Below are 18,611 nucleotides of genomic sequence, written 5' to 3'. Positions count from 1 at the left end.
TAACAAAGCTATCTTACATTTTACCTGCTTTATATATGAGCAGTTTGCTTCATCTACATGTGTTGGACGGTCATTAGTAGGATTCAGTATGGAAAACCACATGGTAATATCAGCTAATATCTTCAAACTACTGTGTATCATATGTATACATTTTCCACATTACAATAATTAAGCAGCTATCCAGAATCAGCTCCTTATATAATCTTGTGAGTCATTTAACATATGCGTCCCACTAAAAATTATCTGTGATAAAGTATTTCTGTCGTTTACGCACAGTAAACACCTAAGCCCACCCCTTATATTTAAGCTTGAGCTTTCTCCCTCAGGCTTACTCTCAAGTTGTACATTTAGAGATCTTGATCCTTGCACTAGAAGCACAGATTAAATAACTTCTACCAGTCCTAGAAAAGGAAACTTCCAAGCTTTACTGTTTCATGTAGGTATGTCAGTGGTAAGTCTAAATAATGGTGCCATTTCTTGTATGCTCTTGCAATGGTTTCTCTTTTTGCATAAATCCCTGTGTAACAGACTATCAAACAGATAAAACTGAGGTACGTTCAATCTCCAATTGCCAAACAATTGTAGTACCCTTCATTCTCCACAATGACAACCTACTCAGCAGTCATCTCATGTGACCTTAAGAAAAGGATTAAAGAAAGTAGCATTTTTGAATTTAAAATCAGACAAAGTGGTCACTCTGAAAGAAAGCATCTCACTCCTCCCCCAGAAAATTCTCAGTAGCTGGTTCAAACACAAATAGAAACACAAATTTCTCATACACCATTCAACAAAAATAATTTCTTATTTAAGTGTCAACTGCTATGTATAAAACTCCCATAGAAGTGAATCTCATCGACTGAAATTCAGTAGTAACTTGCCTGCGAGTTATGACTCTGATTTAAGGGCAATTATCTTTTGCCACTTCATAACAAATCTAATTCATCACTATGTAGCAAAGCCTGAGGTTTCTGGGACACGCACAAAACTTATCTTACAGTCTTACTTATTTAACAAAAAAGAACTTAGAACTATTAAAATAAAGGTTACTCTGTAACTTTGCAGTTGAAAATCACTCAGAAAATAAAAGGGAAAATTCAGATTCTATTGTCCCAAAATAAAAGCTTAGCTATTGGGCAAATCTTATTCAGATGATATCTAGAGCAAAATGAATGCTTTAATGAGTAAAAGAAGACAAGGATTGTTTATCTTGATTGAAATGAAACTTTTTTAAAAAAATAAACTATCAATTATTGAAAGATATTAAAAAATGGCAAAATGAGGAAACTTCTAACAGCTCTGATAAATAGGCATTATACTAAAAGAAAACACAGTCCAGTGATTATGAACCTGAAAGTGGCTCATGATTATAAATAAGCTTATCAACTTGAGACAGGATCTAGAGAACAGGACACTTAAAAAAAAATTCTACTGACACTCACCAAATTCCAGTCAACAATCTTAGATTACCTTATCCTATAAGAGGATATACATGACAAATGTTAGATTAGAAAACTAGGGTTTTGACAGAGCTTTTGAAAAAAGGAATTCTAAATTGCAAGAACTTCCTACTTCTATCAGTATAAGTTTATTTGACAAAGTATCTTTAACTAAACTGCCAATTTCCTGCCCTCCCCCCCCAAGCATGTGAATTAGTTTATTCTGACAGATTTTGATCTCAAGATTATTTTAATACAAATTTTAGGATCAAGGTCTTTGACTCTTAGAGCAATATTACATCCATTTTTTTTCCTCTCAATAAATATTTTTCTGTAATTCTACTTAAAGAAAAAAGAACAAACAATTATAAAAAAATTTTAACATTTAGTATTTGATGAACCCATGCTTCACATCACAAATAAGGACTGAGTCTACAGCCAGGAAAACATGCATCTGATCCCTGTCAGTTCTTTCATCATAACCACATTTTATCATTGGGCTTTCTCTTAAATTTAGATGTTCAGAAATAAAACAGTAAGACTACACACTTGTAGATGCTAAGGCTTCTATAGCAAATATAATACTAGTAAGTCCCTACAAAAGCTTAGGCACACAACATTTCTATTTGTCTAATCAGCAGTTGCTGTATTATAAGCAGTCATGGTAGAAAGCTAAAGAAACCCACAAATTAAAAGAGCTGACCAGATACCATCAGTATCTGATTTCAAATTTGACCAGATAACATAAACCCAACAGAATATGACTCATGACATTTTCTTAAACAAAATCTTATTATCTGTGAGACCACAATGTACAAATAAGAAAAATGAAGATTGCTGCACTAGATCTCTGACTGACATAAAAAGAAAACATCAAGACAGTTTAGGGGGACGGCAAATGTGGTGCTGTGAGGTATACAAATGGTACACATTAACGTTAGTACCGAAACAAGTTTCTTATCACAGAAATTATACAATGGAAGGGGTAAAAACACTGGGTAATTATGAATAATGCTTCAGGAGCCTGGCTAAGAAAAACATATGCAGAGCACTAGCACAGATTCATAATACCTTTCTAAAAATTTCACCAGGAGCATTTCTTCCCATCAGAACATTCAACTACCTCAACTACCATCAGCATAGTATTAACAGCTTCTAGAAAGCAATTAATTTGCTGCCTCAACATTTTTGGAACCCAACTGTACAGACTTCATAGTTCCAGAATCAAAGAATGGTTGAGGTTGGAAGGGACCTCTGGACATAATCTTGCCCAGCTCTCCTGAACTCTAAGGTTGTGAGCTTGCTTTTGCCATGTTCCTTCTGCTCAGGACCCTGAACTCCACCATGTCATGGTCACTGCAGTCAAGTCTACCTTTGATCTTCACATCCCCAACAAGCCTCTCCTTGTTGATGAGTATGAGGTACAGCAGAGCGCACCTCCTCCTTGGCTCCTCCATCACCTGGAGGAGGAAGTTCTCATCAATGCACCCCAGGAACCTCTTGGATTGCTTACATCCTGCTGGCTGTGTTTCTTTCAAAATATTATAACAGAAAAAAATGTATCTTACAAAACACATGCATTTATGAATACTTCTTTCTTCACTTTTATCTACAACATATATCCTGAAAATATTTAATTATTTTCCTCAGAGAAATATTTTTCCTGGCACTGCCTTACAGCATTGCTCCAGTCCAACTGTTTTACCATCAGAATATATCAGTGTTTACTAATTACAAAGAAGTACTCTTGAAGAGACTTTCTGATATTACAAAGATGTTCCTGTCCTATAGTATTAAAAATTTAACACGACTCACTAATTCACTAATATCACTGAGAGAGTGGTGCTTTGTGTGGGGTGTTCCAGCGTTTCGTTAAAATATAACTGGGTGTATTTTGTTAGCAAACAGAGGTTTTTCAAATGCTTGTACTCCTACAAAATAGTAGGTGTAAAAATTTATGTCCATAATTTATCAGCTGAACTGTAACACTACTACAGATGCAACTGTTATCACTTTAAAATAAGTCATGTCAACCACAAAAAATTAGCAGCTGTACTTCCACAGAACACTAATTAGCAAACAGTGAAGAAATATATTTAGCAATGCATATTAAGACCTTAAGGTGTGAAAAACTACAAATGCAAGCTACTTAGCTAATTTGCTAACTAAACTGGCAATGTTCAGATCGCAAGTTTGCCTTTTTTTTTTCCCTCATGTCAGTCATGTTATCAGGATATATATTTCAAATGTTATCAATAATTCTTCTGTTCCTGAGTGATGACTGAATATTCATTTTAGCGGTCTTTTACTTTGATTGTCTTTTAAAACAGCAGTGTTATGCAAAGTAATGACCTGAACTAAAAGCTACATGATATACTGTCTCATTTGTAAGACCAGAGACTGCCATAGAATGTCTTGCCAGAAAAAAAATGATTGGTTCTTATATTTATTTTGCAAATAGAAATTACAGTTGAGAAAAAAAATCCTCCAAAAAACCTCAAACAAATCAGCTTTGTAGTCTCAAACCATAAACTGAATTCAAGTATATAAGATGCTAATTAAAAATATCAGCTAAAAGAAAATGTTGACTATCAGCAAATGTTAACAAAGCTATAGATTATTTTTTCAATTAAAATAATAAACAAAGTAGCATTACGATCCATCTCATAATTAGTTTTAAATGCAGTAGTGGCGTTTCTTTTTAGAATTAATTTTCAGAGACAATGTATTTTATCCAGTTATAAACTCAAAACTCAGACTCAGGAAGAGGATTCTGCTTTCTGTTTGGGGGCAAGGCAAGGACACAGCAACCAAGTCTTGAAACATCTTTTTAATATTTTGGTTTTTTCTTTTTTTTTTATTTCGTCTTGAGTTATCAGCACACTGAGAAGGGTGTTCATTTATATTGCTATTTCACCACTTCACCTCTTTCAGTATTGAAATAGCTAGAAAATAGAGTGTCACATTTGTTTAATGAACTGCAACTCATGCAAGACATTTCAATCTGTTTTTTTGTATTAGGCTATGGCTGAATAGAAGCGGGTTAACTGTCAATATTTTTACTGTCAACTTAAATTTCTCTCCACACATACAAATCTCCTTTTGCAATGCTTCTTGGATTACTATTAGTAACTATTCCACAGTGACTTTTTCTACTAGGGAAAACATGGGTTTATCACAAAGTCCTCTGTCTTAGGTGAGGACTGCTGCTCAATTTCACTTTTATACCAAAAAAAGTTAAAAAACAAAACAAAACAAAAACCAAAAAAGCAAAAAAAAACCCCCCCACACACAAAAAAAACCCAAAAAACTCAACAAATCTTTCAACCCTATATTATTTCCTTTAGCTTTTAGACTAACATACCCCTACATTATTTCACCTAATGTTCAGTTAAGAACTCAAAACGAAAAAGTCTAATTACTTCACTTTAAAAAATGAAAGCAAAAGGGATGACACTAGGTGATAATTTCAATGTCCATTTACAAAATTTCGACTGTGAAAATGCATTTTTCTATAATTGCATGATTTACTACTTTTTGTCAGTTTCTTTTCAGTCTGCTTAGAAGCCAGATTTCATGGTAAGAGGAATTCACATTTTCACTGTACTTTCAGAAGTTGAAAACTGCTGGTTTTGCTGTTGTGGTTTTTCTTAGTCTGAAAAGGCTATTGGTATCACTGAAATCAAATGATCTTCCATTAATTTCTTAGAGTCTAACAATAATTTTTAGCAGTTGGCACAGTCTGCAGGTTTGCATTTTCAATAGCTCACCTGCAATCCTTCGAATGTTTCTGCTGCATTAAGTTCTGACAATCATGTCTTGCACATGACTAATATCTGATTTCTGCTTGGAGAATTTGTGCACACACTCCGAGGTTAGTAAAACTATGGTAATTGCCCCAAATTCACACTCCCACAGGTCCAATCCACATACAAAAATATTTCAGGAAAAAAACCTACATAAAATATTTAGTTATAACGTCTCACACTACACTGCTTTTAAGTTCTTCAAGAAGATTTTTGAGAACAGTTTTCCTCTCTTTAGCCACTTCAGTCTCCAAGTGTGTCTTAACTTTTGTCCCTTTCAAGATATATAAAAACAAACCAAAACTAAGAAAAAAAACCCAAAAAAACCCAACAAAACCAACCTCACAGATAACTTTCTACTTACTATGATTTCCAGAAAACAATTAGAAAGACCTAGGTCATTCTTCCTATCTGTCAGACACTGTTAAACCAGAACAAGTTGACCTGGATCTCAGGTTAAACATCAACTGGGATGATAGAAAGGGACCGGTGGTCCATTTTTGTTTTGGACAACACAGCATTCTGACTACAAAAAAAAAACAGAGGGAGAACAGTTGGGTTGAATCATCAGATTAGTAAATTAAATTCTCCCTGCCCTGTTATCTCAAAAGTAGATTCTCAAAATACTCTACCTTACATACATTCAAACCTTTCTGGAAGGTAAGGCATCATTAATAAAGTAGTACATGGCAAATTTTAAACATGCTCTCATTTATGTTTTTGCTTTAGCAGACCTGATGATAACCTAAATCTTGAGACTGACAATGGGTTTGTATAAGTTAGCATATTGTGACTGAGTAAACACCCTACATGCCAAATGATACCTTCGGCAATTTCTCTTCAAAAAGATTTTTCTAAGTTTTTATTCCTGATGCACATGATAAAAAGAATTCAACTATTATTTATACACAAGACTTTTGAATGAATTGATGAGATGATCACAAGGGAGAGACATTGTTGAATTTCTTATAGCAGAGATTTTATGGATATTCCTGAGAATAAAAATGAAACATGCCCAACAAACTGCAGTAACAGAAGACTGAAAACTAGTCTGCTGTAATCAGCCCCATTCAGAAAGCAGATCTTGCCACCAGTGAGCTGTTCAATAAAATAATTTTCTGAAAATGAATATGAGTAAAGGGTTTTGTGGAACTACAAAATTGGTATCAACCAGTAGATTTTAAGTCCAAATAAAGAACTGCCAAACCTATAGGCACTAGAATTAGCCAGTAAAACAATCCCAGTGGATTAACTGAATTGAATTGATGAATTAAAAGCTCTGAATAGAAAAGTAACAAAGATGGCAAAAGGTGTAGGGAATTCTGATGGACCACTACAAAGGATTCACTTAACAAAATCTTTTGAGAAAATCTCTTAAAACTGCACAAATAGAGCAGTTGCTCCACCTCCCACACACTTAACTCATCTTCAGCTTAACATTACTTCTGTGTTTAAATTTCCTGCTGTGTTCACAAATGAGTTATGAGCACTAATTCTTTATAGAGAGTGTTTCCCAGAATCATGGTACCCTAAAATGTCTGAGGGTTTTTTTGTTGTTGTTGCCTGTGGGTTTTGTTTGTTTCAATAGGCTCATGCAAATGTTAGGCCAAAAAATTGTTAGAGATGACAAGCTGGTGTGCAATGGCATGTAGAAGTTTTCAGAGAAGGTGGGGAAGATATATTTTTGGAGAATTTTTCAGAGAAGCAGCAAATATTGGTCATCAGGAATCACAATCACTATGGACAGTGGTCAGTTTTAACATTAGGCATTACCATTACTTAGAAGAACCAACCTCAGCAACAGACTTCATTCTCATCTAGACAGGAACAGATAAGCACCCTGCTATGGTACACAAAGTTTTTCTACTACAACACAGCTATAGCTCACTGTAGATTCCATAAAATCATCATCCTGTATGGCTATGAGTACCTTACTACACAGGTTCTTATACTGCACTGATAAATGCAGTATGCAAGTCCTTTCTAGTAAACTATTACATTAATATTCTCTATCATTTGTTTATCCTCATGCATGAGCACATGGTATTTTAATATGTCTTTACATAGCTTTCTATGACACAAAAGGTAGAAAAGTACCTTGTACTTTGTCTGAATAGTGTTGATAATTCTAAGTATCAGCACTATTCCAGAAATAAGCCTGCACACTGCCACACTGTAAGCAGAGGAGCAGCAGTATGAATGAACGTGCTGTTTCAGTGACTCTCTTTAACATAAAATGTAAACATGTATGCCTTTATTATATCGGAATTGTGAAAGTACATACAATGCTACATACACATACTTTCAAACATTCGATCTGTAAGTTTGAATACATATTATTGTATAAACTGGGCACTAATATCCTTCATTATTTCTAGAAAAAAACTGCAGAATAAACCTCAAGATTATGATCAATAAACCCAGAAGCCTCCACATAAGGAAAATACTGTGTATGTCAAACGACCGCAGTAATAAAACTTGTTTGTTATGGGAAGTTTCCAAATGGAAATTATTTTCTCAAAGCTGGATCAAGATCCGCAAACAGTTCATGTCATTGGAAAGTGCTACTTCCTCTTTGCTTTGAAATCATTAGAATAGCTGCTAAATGAACAGCAATTACTCTGTTTATAAACAGTTACCTCTCTCTGTGAAGTTAACAACATTACTTCTCCAAACATCGATTAAATCAACAAGAAATTCACGTTTCCACTGTCATTTAATTATTTATTTACTTTACCCTCTTAACAGCGATTTCTTTTTCATTTTGCATTAACACACCTTTCCCACTTTCTATTAAGTAACCCTCTTAATATTTCAGTATCCTTAGGAACGGAGAAACAAAACCAAATCTTGTAAAAAACTACCCAATGCCTGTGGCTATGTGAGCATCTGTCCGCTCAAGGCTACCTCCTGTGCTCCTCCTGTGCAATGACCAGAGATGCTCATTTTGTTACACTTTTTGTTGTTAGCATAAAAATTTCTAATTGAAGATACCACAGCCAAAGCTAAGGAAACATAAAGAGACTGAAACAGCTAAAATACGGCCTTGAAACAACTGAAATATAAATTTCTCCATTGGAAAATGTATGTTAGGTATTTTAGAAATTTGCCTTTTAACAACATAAAACAATTATTAGATATGACCAGAAATTATTTAATCATTTGCAGATTAAAAAGAATTCTTTTCCTGAAATTCAATGTGATGAAATAAAGCACCATTCCAAATATGGGAATTCAGTAAACTTACAAATAGCAGTATTTTCTGAAGTGCCTTGTTAAGGTTGGAAAAGAAACAATTTAAAGGGCTATTTCATGTGTATATATAGTTAAAGAAAAAACATAGTTTATGTATGAAATACAAGCTCTAAGGATCCAAAAGCATTGGAAAGCATGGAACCAGCCTCCTTCTACATTAGTGCCTGTAGCAAGTTTGTCTCTATCACAGTCATTCATCATGGGCGGAGAGCAATAAAGAATTCTGATCTAGCCACTCCTGCTTTCTTCTCAATATTCAAAGATGCTCTGTCAAAGATCTACTTCGGTAGATTTCAGTTAATCTTTATTGTTCTCACTTTGTTACTGGTTTCTCTTCCTCTCCCGCTCCTTTACACACATCTATAATTTCCCCTTACCACGCTTGAAAACAGCATTTAAGAATATGTGGTTGATCCTAGAGGGAGCTTTGCCCAGTCACAGCAGGCACTCCTCATCTGCTGACAGCTTTTTGGCAAATGGGCATGAGTAAACTCCACAGTTTATGCTAGTCGCACTAAAACTATTTATCTTGGTGCTTTGTTCCAGCAGGAAATTCACTGCAAGGGCTTTACCTGTGCAGAACTGGAGACACAGAAAACTGCACCCAACTACACATGTCCACCACAGAGCAGCCTCTCACTGGAATGCAGAATATTCTGCAATTCTATAGGGAGAGCTGCTATGCTGGGGCTTTGTACAATTTGGAAATATTTCACTTCTAATCAGTGGTACTTTGGAGCTTCTCACAAATTTTAATATTAGATACCTGATATCACACCCCATGAGGGACACTTTACCACTTCGGCACTCTGAGGAAAACCTCCATCAAAACTTGTTACAGGAGCAGCAGCCTGCAAGTCACTTACATAATGCTGGTTTTATTCCTTTTTTATTGCACTCTTCCTCTGTATGATTTATTCAAGCATTTCACAAAACCTCATGTGAGCTGGAGCTCAGGCAGGGAGTGGAATAAACATATAGAAAGTAAAACAGAGGGCAGCAATTCAAAACAATTTGAGGTAGGAAGCTAGGAAATAATAAATAATGAATACAAATATTTTGGTTTTCATAAATCAGAGACAACCATCTGATGCTGTGTTTTATACAGTTAAAACAGAATTATGTATCCAGTAAAGCAGATTCTTTACAGTACAACAATACGCAGATGAGCAGTATGCCCATTCGCATGAACACATGATGTTATACCAAATCTTAGCATGTATTTATAGGCTAAAGTAATGCAACACAGGATCATGCATACATATATATAAAACGTATTTTAGAAGCATTTGATAATAAGACTATACTTACAAAAAATCTACATAAAAGATTGAGTTTTTCATGTTAGAAAGACTTACAGAGGTGCATAATATTGATGCATTTTAGCAGCAATCAGTAAGCCCCCAAAGCTAACACCAGTAATCAATCAACAATAGGTCTAGAAATCAACAAGGGCACAAGAAAAATTTTAACAGCTGTCACTCGTAACTCAATAAAATGGCAAATGATTTTTTAACAGAAGCAATGTAACTTTGTTTAGCATGTTTTATTTAATTATATATATATGTATTATATCTTTTATATATATTATGTATTTTAATTTTATTAGTTATTTTATAACTTCATCCTAGGAACTCATATAATTACAGATGATTTAGTTCCTTTAGAGAACCCAGCTTAGTCCACCTAATGAAAAGGCAACTGATTTGGAGTACATCAGCACACCTCCTTAGCAAAGCAAGATACTTCAGACATATCTCACGTGTATTGTTGAACTGATTTTTTTTCAATATTATTTTATTTGTTGTATACTCAGTTTCACAGTTATGATTAATAGTTGTAACTTAATACATTACAATTTAAAATTTTATGCTTTCAGTACAGTCCTGGATGTCCCAGCGATTAAAAAATTTATAAGCTCCAACACTACTTTTAAACCTCAATAGAATGGACTCTGAGAGAATCTAAATAAACTGGAATTATACCCAGTACAACCAGTCAGGCTGATGAATTGGATAGAGGAATTCCTCTTTGTTGCTGCTGTGAAAGCACTGAAGTCTTTTATATTCTTACTAAAAGAATATAAAGCTTTACATGTGGAGTAGCTACATAAATCTGAGGAGAAACTATAGAAAACAATATGCATTAAGATCACAATAACTCTACTGAGAAGTAATATGATAAGAGCACCTGCTCTCTGTATTTTTTTCTAGGAAATAAAGAATCTGCTTGGAGTCAGTACAGACCTTATATTAACAACCATAGTGAGGAAGAACAGCTTGCACGCTTTGTGAAATGTAGCTCTTACATTGTAAAATATATAATTAGCCACTCAGCCTTCAAGTTTAAATAACGATCTAAACGGAGTTTGATCCAAAACATTACCCTCTTTTCCTCTTCGCTGTTAATCAGTTCACTAATTATAGTTATACTAACCTCTGATATACTACTGTCAGGTCTGATTGATGCCAATAGCTTCCTTAATCAGATCTGACAACTTTCGGCAAAAGCCTGTCTCCTGAGACACTGCATCCAGCCTGCTTCTTTTCAAGTCTTCCCAGTGTTACTTTGCATTTTCTTTTCCCCCAGCCCCTTTTTCATACAGAACAGAGATACAGTAAAAATAACAATAAAACATGACTGTAGAGTATAATTGTGTATGTTTCTAAACATAATTATAGCAATATCTGGGCTAAAGTTGATAGTTTATTTTCTGGCTAAGAATTTACAAGAAAAAACTAACTACACTTTTTGGAAGCACACTGACATTTCCGAGAAACTCAATATTGTTGCTTGGTTGGTGGTTTGTTTGTTTACGTGTTTGTTCCTTTTTTTCTCTCAAAGCTGTGAGGAAAAAGGGTTTCAGTTATTCTTCCTCTGTTCTACAGGGAAACTTTAGGCTTGGGTTGCAAAGCTTTGGGAGACAAAGATAAAAGACTACCTCAAGTACCAGTTTTTCCATTATAGATATGCTGACACACTTTTAAGGCTCAGGCCAATGGTCCTATATTTCTTATTATTAACTGTAAAAAGTTTAGAATAACTTTTGATGGCATAATTATAATATTTTATTTATTTATTTATATTTTAAGATTAGCCACAGTAGGGGAAGAAAGAGTCTGTGTTCCTTTTCCTGTTGCTTGAAAAAATCAGTGATCAAATACCTATTATCTGGAAAAGAGAGATAACTTTTTTCCTAAAAACTGAGAAGTGAGGAACTTACTTCAAGAAGCCCTTGTTCCTGATCAGTTCTCTGCCCCTGTTCTGCTCCTGTACAGCATTACACAGGACATGGGTTAACCCAATATTACGTGAAAATTGACCAGGTTGCAACGGTGACATTTTGTTCCAAATATATCCTTTTAAACACAGCTTTGTTCAAGAGATTTATTTTCTTCCAGAGATTTGTATGAAAGCTGATGCAAGTCATTTTATTTTCTTAAACTTTTTTTTTCAAGAATCAATACAAATCATTGACTTAGAGGCATACTAAGTGTAAGCTGAAGAAAAGTTTCTTGGTTCGCCTGGGATGCTGATGTTAAAGAGATACTGCACTGATAGTCATTTTTGTAAGAATTGTTCACCAAATGACAACCCAAACACCACCTCATTTGCTTTCATGCAAATGCAATTTCATGAAATTTGCTTTCAACTCTACACTCCAGAGAAGATTATGTATGCTAAAATTAATGATAAACACTGGTGAAGGTGATTGCAACACACCTAGAGTATGATTGCCAGATTTATATTCTTCAGTTAACTAAAAACTGGGACACATTTTGGAGTTGAGCAGGATGGTTTAAGCACTCGGAGGAAATACCAACAGTTCACTGTTGCAATGAAAGTCTCAAATCAAATGGTGTTCCAATAGGAGTCTGTCCACCCCAATACTATTGCATATAGCCATTAGTGATCCTAGTGACAGACTGAAGATTACACTCATTAAACTTTCAATGGATATTACGCTGCAAAGAGCTGTAAATGCACTGGAAGAAAAGTAAGAATTCAAAAATGCCTTAATAAGTTAAAGAACAGATGCATTAATGGATTAAAGTCAGTAATACAATCTTAAGAATCTACACTGAGGATAAGATTCATCTTGCCTATTTTACCTGCTAATTTAGAAATTCATCATCTAAACTAGTTGTGCAGGTTCCATTTAGCTGGTTAATGTCATCCGTCTTAGTATAAATAGGTCTTAGAAGTTTTTTGTCTGTAGTGTTCTCACTGCAAGTCTGCACAACCAGTTTGGACTAGTTGCCTAACTTTTACATGGTTAAAGCCAAAATAGATTAACCTGATGCTCAGAAACTATTATCTCAACAAATTCAGGATGCAAAACAACTGGCAAGACTGTAGTTGGACAGTAAAAAGAGAAAGAGCAGATCAGTCTACACAGGAACCAAAAATGCTATGCTGTTGCAAAAAATTAAACCTTGGAACAGAAATGCTGTTATTTGGACATGCTAAACAAACCTTGCACTCTGCTCAGCAGCAGCATGACCTTGGGGCAGTACATTATGTTTTGGGCAACTTAATTCAAGAAGAGCAAACCAACTGAGAGTCCAGAAGTGAAAAATGAGAATGACTGAACATAAATGAAGCATGACCTTTAAGAAAAGTTTAAATGAATTGATGCTTAGGCTAAATAAACATGACTGAACAGAGATAACTACAATGACGAGTCCTCAAAAAGCAAACAGTGGTGGTTGGGGAAGACAGTCATTCAGATAAGGAAACTGGTAATAAAATTTGAGTAGGATTTATATTGAAAATACGTTTCTGTGAAAAATAATAATAAAAAAACCCCTTCTAACAGCGAAGACAGATAACCCCTGAAGGAGATTCACCAGAAAGTTTAGGAAAGCTCCACGTTCAGGGCATTGGAAGATCAAATTAGGCCAATATTTATCAACAGTGGAATATTTGTATTACATCTGTTTTTACAGAAGGACAAATTAGATTAATTCTCATAGTATTTTGTACAGTTTTAAGAGCAGCTTAGTATAAATAAATGCAATTAATACTGCATTCACACCACGGCAAATGTCCTCAAAACTTCAATTTAAAATTATTTAAAATGTCAATTCTAAAAAATATATATAACTTATATACTAAATAATATATTCTAATTACACTCTATATTAATAATTTCATATGATAGTAATACAGGCTTTGCTAATACTACATGCTATAATATATACTATTACATGCTTTATGCTAATAAAATACTTTTATTATTATACTGACATATGTACTCTAATTCTATTGTAAATTAGAGAATATTGCAATATAGTTATTATATGTGAAATCACTCTTTAGTATCAAAGATTCTTTAAGCAATTTTGTAATGTAGTATAGAAAAGTCTGTACTTTTGAATGCAGTCAAATTTAAAAATATTGCAGATAATCTTGCTAAGTATGACTATGAAGCATAATGTGGTTTTTTTTGTTCGACAAATAGTCATAATAAATGCTAAACAACCTAAAATGTTCTGTAATGTGCAAAACGACAACTCAGAGGACATAAATTTTAAATTGCTCTGATGCTCTTTCATAATTTACTCGTATTTTCAACTGACCAGAAGCAGTTAAACTTGAAAAAGAGCCAAAAGAGGCAAACACTCCCCAAGCAACCTGTCCTCAACTCTAGTCAAATAAAGCTATCTTTTTGCAGAGGAATATTCACTCAGCAGGCACAGATGTTATTCTGCAATTTTTACATCTAAATCAAAGATAATTGGACTTCTGAGTACCTTTAAATTGTACTCCTGGAGAAAGGTCTAACTTAATGCATCATTTGCATTAACTATAAAAGACTGCTGTTTTATCCTGTAAAATTCACTGTGCTTAAAAAAGTATTTGGAAGTGCAAAACAGTTACTCAGTAATTTTACAGACACGTGGATACCTTTTGCACACAACCTTTTTAGCTATAAAGACCATTAAAGCCAACAAAATAAATCATTCTTCCAAGTTCATAATAGATAAAATTTTAATGATAATAGACAGTCTTGACATTTATATTCCTACAAGTTTTACTGAATATTACATCCTCAGTGCCAAAAAAAGTCTCAGAGACAAAAACTTACAATAATATGTTATTTGGTGTTTATAATAAGTTCATTAATTATTCATATGCAGGTGACCATTAGTTCATACCATGAAGTATTTCGATTTCAGATTCTTTGCTATTAATTTAAGAACTCCAGTTGAGGCACTCTTCATCATTACTTATTAAGATTAATTGTACTTCAGAATTTAATATTCAGACAACAGGATTTTTAGTTGCAATTTTCCATATAAAAGTATAAAAGCATACTGTTTATTAGTCTCCTATCACTCGAAAAGAAAATCTGAAATTTGCCAAAATGGTATCTGTAATCATTATACAGGAACATTGCAACAGGCAAAGTTCCTTGCTCATATTTTATTGATACACACAGTAAATATCACATAGGCAATTTCATCAAAATATACTAATATTGATTTTCACAGAATCACGGAACGGATAAGATTGGAAGGGATCTTTGGAAATCTTTCATTCTAAACTCCTGCTCAAAACAGGGTCACCCAGAGGAGTCTGCTCAAGACTGTGTTCAGCCAGGCTTTGAGTACCTCTAAGGTGAAGACTCCACAACTCTCTAGCCAATCTTCCCATGTCTAACCACCCTCACAGGAAAAAAAAATAAATCTTATATTTACAGAGAATTTCCTGTATTGCAGTTTGTGTCCATTGATTTGTCCTCTTACTGGACACTGCTGAGATCTGGCTCAATCTTCTTTAGACATGAATACAGAGCGTACTCACACACATAGCTCAGATAGATGTGATCATTCTCATAACCAGGCTGAATGACTCCACCTTGCTTTGCCTCTCCTCATGTGTCAGATGTTCCTATCCCTTAATAACCTTCAGGGTTCTTTGCCAGACTTGCTCTAGTATGTCTCCGTTCCTCTTATAACAGGGTGCCCAGAACTGGACCCAGCACTCCAAACATGTCTAAACAGGGCTGAGCAGAGGGGAAGGATCACCTGTTTAAAGCTGCTGGCAACGCCCTTCTGAATGCAACCCAGATTGAATGGGACATTCTTGGCTTATGTTCCATTTGTTGTCCACCAGAACAGCCATATCTTCTCTAGGAAGCTGCTTTCCATCTGATCAGCCCCCTTGCCTGGACTGGTGCGTAAGATTGCTCCCCTACTCCTGTGAAGTACGTGGCATTTAACTCTGAGATTCCATGAGATCTCTGTTGGCCCATTTCTCCAGCCTGTCAAGGTCCCTCTGAATGACTATAGAAACATCTGATCTGTCACACTCTCCTCTCAGTTTTGTACCATCTGCGAACTTGTTGAGGGTATGCTCTGTCCCATTACAGAGGATCACCAAGACCTTTCAAAGGTAATTGAGAACGACTTCACGATGACTTGACCAGCTCTTTCAGGACTTTTGGGTACACTGACTTGTATTTTTATCAGCTGGTTTGCATGTTCCCTAACCTGACTTCCTTCCGTCAAGTGTTATATTTTACTTCTCTGGACTTTCCCATTTCTCAGGGCCCTCAGATTGCTGAAAGCCAGTCCTAACAATAAAGGCTGAAGCAAATAAGGCATTTAAGTAGCTCAGCCTTTTATAGGTGCTTTGTCATCAGGTCCCCTGTCCAATTGGCAGTGGTTTTCCCCAGTTTTTCTTTTGCTATACACCCACAGATGCCTTTCTTGTTGCTAACATATACTCCTGGTCTTTGGCCCCTGTAACCCTGTCCCTTCATGATCAAACAGCAACTAAAATCCTCCCAGGCCACCTGTTCCTGCACCCACCTCTCACATGCTCCCTTTTTATGTTTGCTTTTTGCCCTGCAGGCCTCCTGCCACTCTTGTTTGACTTCCTGCTCATCATGACAAACCACTCTTGAGCTTGGAGGTATCAACTAGAAATAAGAAGTTGATGTAGACTCCTGAAATGTGAAAGCCTTTGAGTCTTCCATCTAGATTAAAAAATATTGAAGTAGCTTACTGAACTCATTAGTATCATATGCTCACTAAGTGATTTACAATGGAGTGTGGAAAATATTGCAGTAACGTGCTATTTGATCAGTTTTCAACACCAGACCATTTAAAAAAATAATCCTACATGAAATAATACCCTTACACACAATGCACTTTCCGAAACACATTAAGTGAAGACTGTAGCTTCTGCATAAGAGATTAAAACTCAAGAATTGTGCTGCATGACATAAACGCATTAAGCTAACTGAACTTATTACAGCTATAATACTGGATCTACAATATTTGCATATTAGCACACAACTGAATTAAGTCTTTGAAACTCTCCACTATAGTAAGAACTCTCCCCTCTCCCCTTCCCCCGAATATCAAGGCATCATGGTTTAACCCCAGACAGCAACTAAGTGCCATACAGCTGCTCACTTGCTTCCCACTGGTGGGACAGGGGAGAGAATCAGAAGAATAAAAGTGAGAAAACTCGTGGGCTGAGATAAAAAAAAGTTTAGTAAGTAAAGTAAAAGCTGTGCATGCAAGCAAAGTAAAACAAGGGAATCATTCACTGCTTCCCATCAGCAGGCAGCCATCTCCAGGAAAGCCGGGCTCTGTCACGTGTAACGGTGATTTGGGAAGACAAACGCCACCACTCTGAACATCTTCCCTTCCTTCTTCTTCCCCCAAAATATACACTGAGCATGACGTCATATGGTACCGAATATCCCTTAGGCCAGGCTGAGTCAGCTGTCCCGGCTGTGTCCCCTCCCAGCTTCTTGTGCACCCAGCCCTACGTGCAAAGCTGAAAAGTCCTTGCCTGCTTAGCAACAATTAAAACATCAGTGTATTCTAAATACAAGACACAACACTAAACCAGCTACTAGGAAGAAAATTAACTCTATTCCAGCAAAAACAGGACACAAGGTTACCATATCAATGTAACATTTATCTGTTTTGAGAGACATAGAAGTGAATATGACTTGGCAAGTATACAGCTAAATAAGATGGACTGTCTGAAACACAGTAAAGGAAAATCAAATAAACAGAAGGATTAGGAAAGAAATCTTGTGCTTAGCACTATGCCTTTGACATGAAGAGGTAACCTTTGGTTTTTGATGTCACTATCTAAAGTATTATCTTAAATGACAAAAACACTCTGAAAAAACAGCAAAAAACAAAACCGGCGTCTGTGAAGACCCAAGAAACAGGTTTCATCTATTACTGAACAAAGCCTCAAAATATGACTAAACAACAGCAGTCAGCAGTCCTCTCTCTTTACATGCACTAAATCTGTGCATTAATTTATTTTAAGAAAAACTTTGGTATTGATAATTTCTGTTGTATTGAAGCATCAGATGCAACACCCAAAGAGTGAACTTTTACATATAAAATTGTTCATTTTTTTTTTTTAACACAAATGCAATACTTTCTACATTTTACTTCATATTTGCTTCTGCAATATTCTATCACAATGAATTGAGATGAATCATTTATAAACAATTAATTTTAACCCCCATTCTGGGCAGAATAGTCTCAATAAACACCTTCTATACACATTAAAGAATGATTTCAAAAGTTTTCTAGCAAGCATTTCTTAAAAAGTATTTCGAAGGAGATATTTGCAGCTGTTTTCATAACAAGAATAAGCAACAAAATTGATTTAAGATATTCATTGGAAAGTCATTAAACCAGATCTTCCCATTTTCAATAAGAACCTTAACTTGTGTGTCTGAGTTTGCTACTTGAAAAGATAAGAAACCTACTTGATTCACCTGCAGGTGACACTGTTGGTCTTAGCCATACAACTAAAGAGCAACAGCATTCCTCAATATATTCAGTTGCAGTCTGGATCAATGGTGTATCCAAAACACAATTATTTTTCTTATACTTGTACACTAGTACTTTTAAAGTTCCACTGTAATATCAAACCTCTGCAGAGACAGTGATTAATGCAAGTGTTTCAAGTACCAATATATTAAAACTGAATTTATTCTGATAAACTTTAAATGAAAATATCTGTACTGGAGGGGAGGAAGAAAAAATAAAAAAAGAGAGTATATACTTCTAGCAAGGGCTCTTCACCCAAATTGAATATTTCTGTATTTTCATATAAGTGC

At 35.1% G+C, this 18,611-nt stretch overlaps 1 protein-coding gene across 4 annotated transcripts in view; it reads right to left on the bottom strand.

Moving 5' to 3' along the window:
• Positions 1-18,611, bottom strand: part of ASCC3 (activating signal cointegrator 1 complex subunit 3) — a 263,881-nt gene that overhangs the window by 164,943 nt on the left and 80,327 nt on the right. The gene's annotated exons all lie outside the window — the stretch shown is intronic.

Source organism: Patagioenas fasciata, chromosome 3 (genome assembly GCF_037038585.1).
Source record: "Patagioenas fasciata isolate bPatFas1 chromosome 3, bPatFas1.hap1, whole genome shotgun sequence".
Lineage (NCBI taxonomy): Eukaryota > Metazoa > Chordata > Aves > Columbiformes > Columbidae > Patagioenas > Patagioenas fasciata.
This window is presented reverse-complemented; position numbering and strand designations above follow the sequence as displayed.